This window comes from Somniosus microcephalus, chromosome 10, assembly GCF_052327205.1.
Source record: "Somniosus microcephalus isolate GS21.2 chromosome 10, FLI_Smic_1.0, whole genome shotgun sequence".
In the NCBI taxonomy this organism is placed as follows: Eukaryota; Metazoa; Chordata; class Chondrichthyes; order Squaliformes; family Somniosidae; genus Somniosus; species Somniosus microcephalus.
The window spans coordinates 25,221,192-25,231,516 of NC_140996.1; the positions used below are offsets into that span (position 1 = coordinate 25,221,192).

The 10,325-nt window shown below is 46.6% G+C and overlaps 1 long non-coding RNA gene across 1 annotated transcript; it reads right to left on the reverse strand.

The window, feature by feature from the left end:
- Window positions 1–5,596: 5,596 nt before the first annotated feature.
- Window positions 5,597–10,090, reverse strand: LOC147111472 (uncharacterized). Its single transcript, XR_015079837.1, has 2 exons — window positions 9,990–10,090; window positions 5,597–6,322 (listed from the first exon to the last, which is right to left on the reverse strand). It is a non-coding gene; the product is annotated as an uncharacterized LOC147111472 (long non-coding RNA).
- Between the last annotated feature and the right edge of the window lie 235 nt (window positions 10,091–10,325).

The following is a 10,325-nucleotide window of genomic DNA, read 5'->3' on the forward strand; positions in this document are numbered from 1 at the left end:
GCATAAAATTACAAAGGGATATCGACAGATTAAGTGAATGGGCAAAACTGTGGCAAATGGATTTCAATATAGGCAAATGTGAGGTCATCCACTTTGGACCTAAAAAGGATAGAACAGGGTACTTTCTAAATGGTGAAAGGCTAAAAACAGTGGATGTCCAAAGAGACTTGGGGTCCAGGTACATAGATCATTAAACTGTCATGGACAGGTACAGAAAATAATCAAAAAGGCTAATGGGATGCTGGTCTTTATATCTAGAGGACTAGAGTACAAGGGGGTAGAAGTTATGCTGCAGCTGTACAAACCCCTGGTTAGACCACACCTGGAGTATTGTGAGCAGTTCTGGGCACCACACCTTAGGAAGGATCTATTGGCCTTGGAGGGAGTGCAGCGTAGGTTTACCAGAACGATACCCGGACTTCAAGGGTTAAGTTACGAGGAGAGATTACACAAATTAGGGTTGTATTCCTAGAATTTAGACGGTTAAGGGGTGATCTGATCGAAGTTTTCAAGATATTAAGGGGAACAGATAGGGTAGATAGAGAGAAACTGTTTCCGCTGGGTTGTGGATTCTAGGACTAGGGGGCGTAGTCTAAACATCAAGGGCACTGACGGAGTGGCAGTGGTGGGAGGACGAAAGCTGTCCTCCTGAGAGAGGACAGCAGGTTCCTGCTCATGGAGCCACTGCCACTCTCCCCAGTGTGGCGCCTCAGCATTCCTAGTCATCTGTTGGAGGACAGATTGCTGGACAGCTGCGACACCCTGCAAGCCCCTTTCCACACTGGTAAATGCAGCCATGATGGCAGCAGTCTGCGCTTGTGTGGCAGCAAGCTGAGCCTGCATGACAGAAATCTGAGCTTCCACTGCAGCACTTAGACGTTGGGTGGCTTCTGCTTGTGCTACAATGGAAGCTGAGACACCAACCATCAGATGCTGCATCATGGTTGGGTCCACAAGTGTGCTCATAGAGTTGGCCATCACACACAGAAACACAGAAACCCCACAGTGCAGATAGAGGCCATTTCGGCCCATCGAGCCTGCACCGACACATATCCCACCCGATCCCCGTAACCCCTACACCAACACATATCCCACCCTATCCCCGTAACCCCACGTATTTAATCCCCCTAACACTAAGGGTCAATTTATCATAGCCAATCAACCTAACCCGCACATCTTTGGACTGTGGGAGGAAACCGGAGCACCCGGAGAAAACCCACGCAAACACGGGGAGAATGTGCAAACTCCACACAGACAGTCACCCGAGGCCGGATTCGAACCCGGGTCACTGGCGCTGTGAGGCAACAGTGCTAACCACTATGCCACCGTGCTGGGCTCCAAGCTCTGCGAAAAGCCCAGTACAAGGTTGGTGCTGGACTCCTCCATGTTCCTTGACCTTGCACTCAGGCTTTCTGACAGGCCTGCCAATGCAACAAGTGTTTTATTGTGTACACCCATCAGCATTCTTCTGTAGCCGCCCCTTCGAAGTCCTCATCTGAGTCCTCTGCAGCAGAACTTGTGTGTGAGCTCACCCTCTGGGGAGCTGGCACCTGCGCTACCCTTTCCTCCTGCCCTGGATGCAGGCCACTCGTGCCCGGTGTCTCACCACGTTGCAGATCCCACGTCTAACCTATCCTCTAAAGTACGTGGCGTGTCGGTATCTGAGCTGGTGGCTGCGAGCGTGCGATCAAGTGATGCTGTGTCATCCTGATCACTGTCTTCCTGCTCCCCCACCAGTGCATGGTCAGGTTGCAGTTCTTGGCTATCTGAGTTGAGAAAGGCACACGGGTAAGTTTGTGGTGAGAGGGGGTGGGGGAAAGCAGGAGGTGCATGCTTACACCATGTGCAGCTTGTAAATCAGAAGAGATTGTGGGATGAGGGGGAAGTGGGATGTGAGAAGGAGGATTAGGTGCGAGGATACCATCATCTTGGATTGCTTTAGCTCTGCCGCTGGCCATGGGCTCAGTGATTCCCCTTCCAGAATGGCCAGCACCATCTCCTCCATGGGGGTAAGATTATGCAGGCGGCCTGTGCCCCTTCAGGTAGCCCCCGCTGGTTCCGATTGTGAGCCACCTTGTTCTGCAAGAGAAAGGGAAGTGTGTCAGTGAGTGTAGTGCAATGTGTTTGGGTGAAGCGTGTCAGTGAGTGTGGTGCAATGTGTTTGGGTGATGTGTGTCAGTGAGTGTGGTGCAATGTGTTTGGGTGAAGTGTGTCAGTGAGTGTGGTGCAATGTGTTTGGGTGAAGTGTGTCAGTGAGTGTGGTGCAATGTGTTTGGATGAAGTGTGTCAGTGAGTGTGGTGCAATGTGTTTGGGTGAAGTGTGTCAGTGAGTGTGGTGCAATGTGTTTGGGTGAAGTGTGTCAGTGAGTGTGGTGCAATGTGTTTGGGTGAAGTGTGTCAGTGAGTGTGGTGCAATGTGTTTGGGTGATGTGTGTCAGTGAGTGTGGTGCAATGTGTTTGGGTGAAGTGTGTCAGTGAGTGTGGTGCAATGTGTTTGGGTGAAGTGTGTCAGTGAGTGTGGTGCAATGTGTTTGAGTGAAGTGTGTCATTGAGTGTGGTGCAATGTGTTTGGGTGATGTGCCTGTCATGGTTGAATAACTGACAGTGTGTGCAAGCTGTGAGATGTGAGTGTGAGGCTTGCAGCAGTGGTAAGTGTGTGAGGGTGAGGTGAAGCTATGAATGTGAGCTAGATTTGCAATAAACTTCGAAAGTGTCTTCTTTTATCGAACACTTTTCATACTCATGTTGCTAGAGTCCATACCGAAATACATTTACGTGCCCATTATCACTGAAACAAGCTCTCAATAAATTAGGCAGAGTGCACTGGATTTTAAACCATACTTGTAAGTGGCTTATCAGACAGCAGACTATTAGTTAAATTAAAAGAATTCTTTGTAATATGGCTGGGACTTGGCTTGTGAGACTAGAAGTTGCGCCATAGCAAAAATGAGGAACTTAAGTCAATCATTAGCAAAGCATTCTTTGGTACCTTTTTCCTTCCCCTTTCTTCTTGTGACCAAGTTTATGTCATGCTTTGATGGATGAAGCACCACGTGTGTCCTTTGCAGCAGTTCTTGGTGCATATCCTTGCATTGGATTAGATTTGCCTGCAAACTACAAAATACAATTTTTGCTTGGCTATGTTAGGTAAGCCCATGCAAACAGTGGGTCATCAGAACCAACACGCACAATGCACATGAATCCAGGAATCAGAGGCTCGATGGCTGCCAGTTGAGTTTTGTCCATCTAGTCACTGTGATCAGCGGTCTTGGTGTGAAGGAAGACTTGTTTTTAAATGCACAAAAGCTTCTGCCGTCAAAACACTGTGCTGGATTGTTTTTAATGTTTCTCCCCCTGAATATATCAATGGAGCTAGTCAAAAAAGAGACCGTGGCAATTATAACCAGTGATCTATGAATAATGCAGGTCCGCTTTCTAGCTCACGGACTTGCATTTCAATTTTAAAGCATAAAACATGACTTTGATTTTTCCCCAGGGGATGTTGGTGTTCGGCGCATGAAACAATATTCCTTCAGTTCATTTGTCTGATCAAACCAAAGGCACTGAATCTATTTTAGGGAACTTGCCGCCAACAAGGAAGCTTAGCAGGAGCACCGTGTGAAGCAACAGAAGTTATATTCCATATGGGCGGTAACATTTTCGTGCATTGATCTCAGTAGCCAATGTTTTTCTCTCTAATGTGACACTTTTCTAATATAATGAAGACTCAAATTGACAACAGCTTTGACAAGACATTGGGAATTTACAATATTTAAAACGAAAAAATTCTTCCTCCAATTTTCTCCCCTCTTGAAGGAGCTGGCTTGTTGATGCATTGGGGTTCGTCCCAGGCTACCAGTGGGGGTAAACAGCAACAGAAGCTAAGCAGCCGCACTTAGCTGCATAAAACAAGTTAGAAATACCTTGTTTGCATGATCAAGCAATTCCATTTTCTGCACATGGACAACTGACAGCAACAGAAGAGACTTGTGCAATTTTAGAGTGGTAATGTAAGACGTTCAGATTGTCTGACAGTTTATAAAGTTTAGACCCGTGGAACAGACAACTCGTGACAAAGATTTCAGGGTAAACTATTCTTTACTTAAAATCAGCACGAGGTTACAAGTAAGTACCAAATACAAACCGTACTCAATTCATTTACTTATGACGAGCAAGCACTCACAAATCTAAATCATTTACTTTAAGCTCAAGTGATCATAAGCAACCACATACATACTAACAACAGTGAAAAGTCAATTCAGCAACGACTAGACGTATGACTTTAACTGGCAACTGACCAAGTCGCCCACGACAGCGGCCATGAGTGTCAGTCTACAGCATCATTTATACCCCGAAACTTGACAACCTGCCCACAGCATGCGTGTCCCGAACTGTGTGAATAGTGTTGTTTTCTCTCTCTCACGTTCTCTCCTGTCTGTTTTGACGCTTAGTTAACTAAACCAGACGTTCAGGGGTTGGAGAAAGTCGTAGTTTTTACATCTGCAGGTTGTTGACTCCTGGTTCTCACAGAATTTTCAAGGTCTTGGGGGAAATTTCGGTTGCTTTGCTCCACGCGCTGCGGCACGTCGTGCCGCGGTATTGCAGGCCTTCCTCCCCTTCTTAAAGACCTGCAGCTGCGCCCCCTGGGGATTGGAAGTGACCGCAAAAGAGCCCAGCACTCAAGAGAAGTGCCGAGCTCACGGAGTGCAGCTGGCACTCCGCGGGGGGTGGGCAGGTAAGGAGGCTGGGGACAGGAGCGGAGGCAGGTGCAGGCAGGCGGCCTAAGCGGGCGCTAACGGGCCGCAAAACAATTAGCAGCTGGGCGCGGCGCCGCCAATGCCTCCCGCAAAATTCAGCGGGTGTTTAGCGGCAGCGGTAACCGGTAGCGCCCCGTGGCCCTGCGCCGCCACCGATGATGTCATTGCCGTGCACAGCGCCCCGCTCGCGCCCTGGCTGTGATCTTCGGGAGCGCCCCCTGATTACCGCCGGACGCTATGTCCGACGGGGTCAGGGGGGCCTACCTGCGGCCGGGGAGGCGCTATTTAAAGCCGAGGTGTGGGGCGGCCATTTTTGCTGCTGGCCGCCTGCCAGCACCTGCCTCTGCTCCTGTCCCCGGCCTCCTGAACTGCCCCCGCTGCAGAGTGCCGGCTGCGCTCCATGAGCTCGGAACTTCTCTTGAGTGCCGGGCTCTTTTGCCGGCACTCTCGATCCCCGGGGACCCAGCTGGTTCCCGGGTCGCGCTGTGCAAGGCCCCTCCGTTTTAAGAAGGGGAGGAAGACCTGCAATACCGCGGCGTGACGTGATATTGACTCACAGCGCCCCAAGAGGTAGGCGGGGCGCTTCCAGTAGCGCCCCGCTGCCCTCTTGGGGCGCTACTACTCAATTTCCGTCGCGGGGGGCGCTGATTTTTCCGGGGCGCTAGAAGTTATGTAAGGGGTTTTCGTCCTCGAGAGGTTTCCCTGAGGTTTCTCTCTCTAGAGGCCTCTCTCTCTTGCACAGTAAAACCTTGAGTGGTTCGACCCACTCGCCCCTTAGATTCTATACTCTGGACTTAGGCGCAGGAACTACAATGTAGAGAAAACTCGTGTAGACCAAGTTTGATGAAACAAAATGAAATTTTATTGCAAATGGAAAAAAAAATATATCAAATCAAATGCAACACAGATAAGAGTACGGTACATGGGAGGGAAAAACAAACACAAACAAATCATATCGACACAGTACTAACTAAGGCAAATACAGGCATCTTATACTCTACACAGATCATTATGAAATAAGGAAACACACGGAACATCGAGGGACAACAACTCATGTTAATTGTACCCTTAAATCCACCCCCTTATTAAACCTATCTAGATCTGATTGTGAAGGGCCAGAAACATGCTCACCAATCCCACTAGGAAGTGCAAGGTTTTGAAATCGAGTCTGTGTTTGGTCTTTTCAGGCATCTCGTCTCCACGTGGATCGTGGAGCCCCTGCGAACTGTGCCACACCTCTCTCCTGAGGTGGGGGTCGGGGGCGGCTGGACACCGGCAGGCCTGGATGTCGGCGAGGTCGAGGATCGTCGGCTCGACCCTGGTCAGAGGAGCCTTGGGCTGGCTCCCATCGCTTCTTCAGGTTCCTTTCCTCTCTTCTACCGAGCCGTGGTGGCTGGAAGGTTTCTTCGCTTGGGACCTTTATTATTTTGTTTCTTCTCCCAAGCTGGGTCTATGGCCTCTCGTTCCGGCAACGGCCCGGGGATGGTCGATGATCTCCCGATGTGCTTCCCCGGGGCGGAACGCCTGCGATTGACTGCTCCTTCTTCCGGGTGTCTGGATTCAAGCTGCGTGGGATAAGGATAAGGGGATTTTAATGTGTTTGTTTCCCTCGATGTGCCGTGTGTTCCCCATTCCCAAATAAGTGTAATTTTATATGCCTGTAATTATTCCAGTGATTCTCAGTATTGTGTTTTATTGTGCCTTTAATAAAAATTGCGGTTTTCTTGCACCAAACCAGTTGTCTACGCGATTTTCTGTATCGCCGCCTGTACCTAAGTCTGGTGTCTAGAACCCAGGGGTGTGGGAGCGATTCGAACTGCTCAGAGACAGTCAGAGGCGGAGCTGACTGGGCACACGCCACCCCCTACACCCTCAAAGCGTATCGGTATATTTGGCTACTTTAGATTCTGTCAAGTTTACTATGGACAATAATTGTTAAAGTAGGATTCTTGAAAGTCTAAAGGTTGTATACTGTATCCATGTGGCTGACTCTGCATGCACATTGCCATGGTCTAAGTCAATAGGAAATGATTCCACTCGTTAAATGTTCAGCTTGTTTGCAGCCATTATCATCAGATTATGCAAGTCAATGCTTGCCTCCCAAACAGCTTTCACAATCTTTTCATTGTAAGGCAATCCCCTGTTCACTAATATGTGCCCCATACAGGCATGTTTCAAGGTGGCCCTTGGGCAATCAAGACTATTTCCTAGAACCATAGCTCATAGCATCTCCGTGGTACCGAAGGACATAAGCTGAGCACAGATATACATTCACCAAAGAAATCATTCAGCACACCACTGATATTTTGAAGCAGAGCTTTAGGTGCCTGGATAGACCTGGGATTGTCTTGCAATGCAGTCTGACAAAGGGTTCAAAGATCATGCTAATCAGTATGCTGCACAGCTTTGACCATAGGAACAGGAGTTCGCCATTCAGCCTCTTGAATGTTTCGCCATTCCATTAAATCATGGCTGATCTATACCTCAACTCCATTTATTCACCATTGTTCCACATTCCTTGATGCCCTTACCTAACAAAAATCTGTCGATCTCAGTCTTGAAAATTTCAATTGGCCCAACAGCCTTTTGGGGGAACAAGTTCTAGATTTCCACTACCCTTTGTGTGAATAAATGCTTCCTGGTTTCACTCCTGGATGGCCCAGCTGTAATATTAATGTAGCCTGGCGAAATGGAGCAGCACAGGACACAGAACTTTCTTTTTTCTGGTTTTTTTTATTCTGAATTGATAACTTGGGTTCTAGGCTTAGGATGTAGTTGTAAATACATAAAACCACATTTAATTGTATAAAATACGGAAAAGACGGAAATACGGCAAATACAAGAAAACACAGTCGATAAAATACGGCAGTGGCTTGCTGTAGAACAGAACACGAGGCAAACCACAGGTGCAGTTAGTTAGTTAGCTAACACTCATTATACAAAACAAAACCAATAGTACAATACATTCTTATGTCCCGTTATCACTTGTTACATCTTACAAGAAAACACAGAATATTAAACTCATTCGCAACGTAGCCCCCAAGGACTCAACAACAATTTTGGCAAGTGTTAACACCAGCACATGGTGGGACAATCTGCAAGCATCCCCGTGGTATCGAGTGATTTGGGAAACAATATCACTTTAAAACTAAGTCTGGGTTGCACTTAATACTGTTTTAGTTGTACTTTACACAGAATAAGTTCATTTCAAAAGTCATATTCACCCCAGCTCTCTTCAAAGAAATCTCTCATGCTGGATGTAGAAAATGGAGGCTGTGAAGAAAGGGGAGGTTCCTTTGGCATCACATGGTCCTACCCATAACCCTTTTCTCCTTGTTCAAATTACTAAAGGGGAAAATGAACCGCGCCATCTAGTGGACTTAAATATTCACTGCATCTTCCCCACTTGGCTACATTAAGATAGTGTCCTCTTGTTCTGGATTCCCCCACCAAAGGAAATAGTTTCTCTGTATCTACCCTATCAAACCCCTTTATCATTTTAAACGCCTGGACTAGATCACCCCTGAATTTTCCAAACTCAATGGAATACAAGCCAAGTATATGCAATCTGCCCTCATAATTCAATCCTTTAAGCCCTGGTATCATTCTGGTGAATATAACTGTCATCTGAACTGCAAGATTACAGTTGTGCAATCACTCCAGTGAAGTATACTACAGGAAATTCTCCGGTATCCGGCACCGACGGGACCGGGATGTTGCTGGTTGATTAAAAATTCCGGATGGCGGAGAGAGTTATCTACCAAGGCTATTTTTAACAAACAAAAATTTAAAAATCAAGAAATATGCAGTATACAGTAATTGGGTACTCCCGGCAGCGCGGGAGAGTCAGACTCCTGTTATTGAGGTGTTCGGACTTCCGACAGCGCCAAGAAGCCGAGTAGTGGCAGTTTGGAGAATTACCCCCACTGACTAACTCGGCCACTGCGGGAGACTCGGACTCGGGCTCGGCAACATTTCCGGTTATTGAGGTGTTGTTTTTGGAGTACGAATTTTGCCGGTTAATAGAGAATTCCGGATATTTAGGTGCCATTTAAACAAGAGTTTCCTGTATTTATATGTTTTTGACTCTGGCCACTCTGACCATTTGTCTGCTGCTGCTTCAGTGGAGGCATAAGCCACTGGCACAAACCAAATATTTATATATCTACCTATTTTAAAAGTCTTGCATGTAGCGAACACATCCTGTAAGTATCATACTTACTTCTTGTAATATTTTCCCTGTCACATTTTGTTGATACCCCTATTATTATAAAACAGCACATCCTTTGACTTACCGTGTGCAATAACATGGGGCATTTGCTGGTATCATACTACGAGTGTTGATTAATAGTTGATCACAGGCAAATAACATGCTTACAATATTTTCTAATACATTAAAGGGGTAGGAGTTAATCTGCAGTGTCAGCCTGCTCTAAGTTCTGTTTTGAAGCTCCTTTATTGGCCTCTTGTAGAAGTTGCAGATTCATTGTGGTTTTTTTATATCTTTATTTTGAATTTAGTTTTTTTTGGTCTCTGCCAATATTCTAAACAGCTGGGTTGTCTCTTCTTTTGGCACCCTCATCCTCACCAGAATCGTCATGGTTTCCCAGTCACATTGCTCCGCCTGTCCATCTTTGGGACCTCAAATTTGAGAACTGCAGGACTGAGCATACATGATCATCCACTGCCAGATCCAGCTTGGCCATATTAAGCATGATTTTCCCTGTCTCTCTGCCAAAAAACCTTCCTGCTATTCCAGCATCATCCTAGATTGTAAGGATATGCCAAATTCCTTCTCCACAATAAATTGCCTCCTTTGACCTCTTTCCCTTTTCCCATCCAACTCCCCTTCTCCCACTGGGTGCAAGAAACACTATTAATTTCTTTGTTTTCAAAACTGAAACCATTGATTTCAGTTGCTTCAGTCTCCTGTTGCCCAAATGTCTCCCTTTCCCCAGACCTGGCCACAGAATATTCTGCAATTTCTCTACTATCTTGATCCAAACACTCCATGTAGCCCATTTCCTGCTCCCTCGACCTTCTCCCAGCCTACTCAAATAACTCACTGGCCCAATGCTTCCTGATATTGTTAAATGTTCCCTTTCCACAGGCACTGTTCTCCTCCAATAAAAAAAACACACCCTTGGCCCACTGTGCTTGCTATCTACCACACCATTTCCAACCTTCCCTTCCTTCCCAAGGACCTTGAATATATCATCATTCAAACTGCACCTTTGCTCCTCTCAGTTTGGACTTCATGCATCCTCTCCATGTCTTCAGCCATCTGAAGAGCCCTGCATTCTGGAATTCTCTTCCCAAGCTCCCCACCTTGTTATATCTCTCCTCACTTTCAAAAGCCGCTTTTAAACCTATCTCTTTGACTGTGCCTTCAGTCACTTCCCCTAATTATCTCACATTTCCTGCTCAGTGCTCACTATCTCGCCTCCTATTGTAAAGTCCTTTGGAATGTTTCACTGCATTAAATATGCTGTATAAGTATATGTTTTTGTTATATGGTGGTACTAAACTTTAGTAATTTTTTTCCCCAACGTATTCTTAGAGTACATT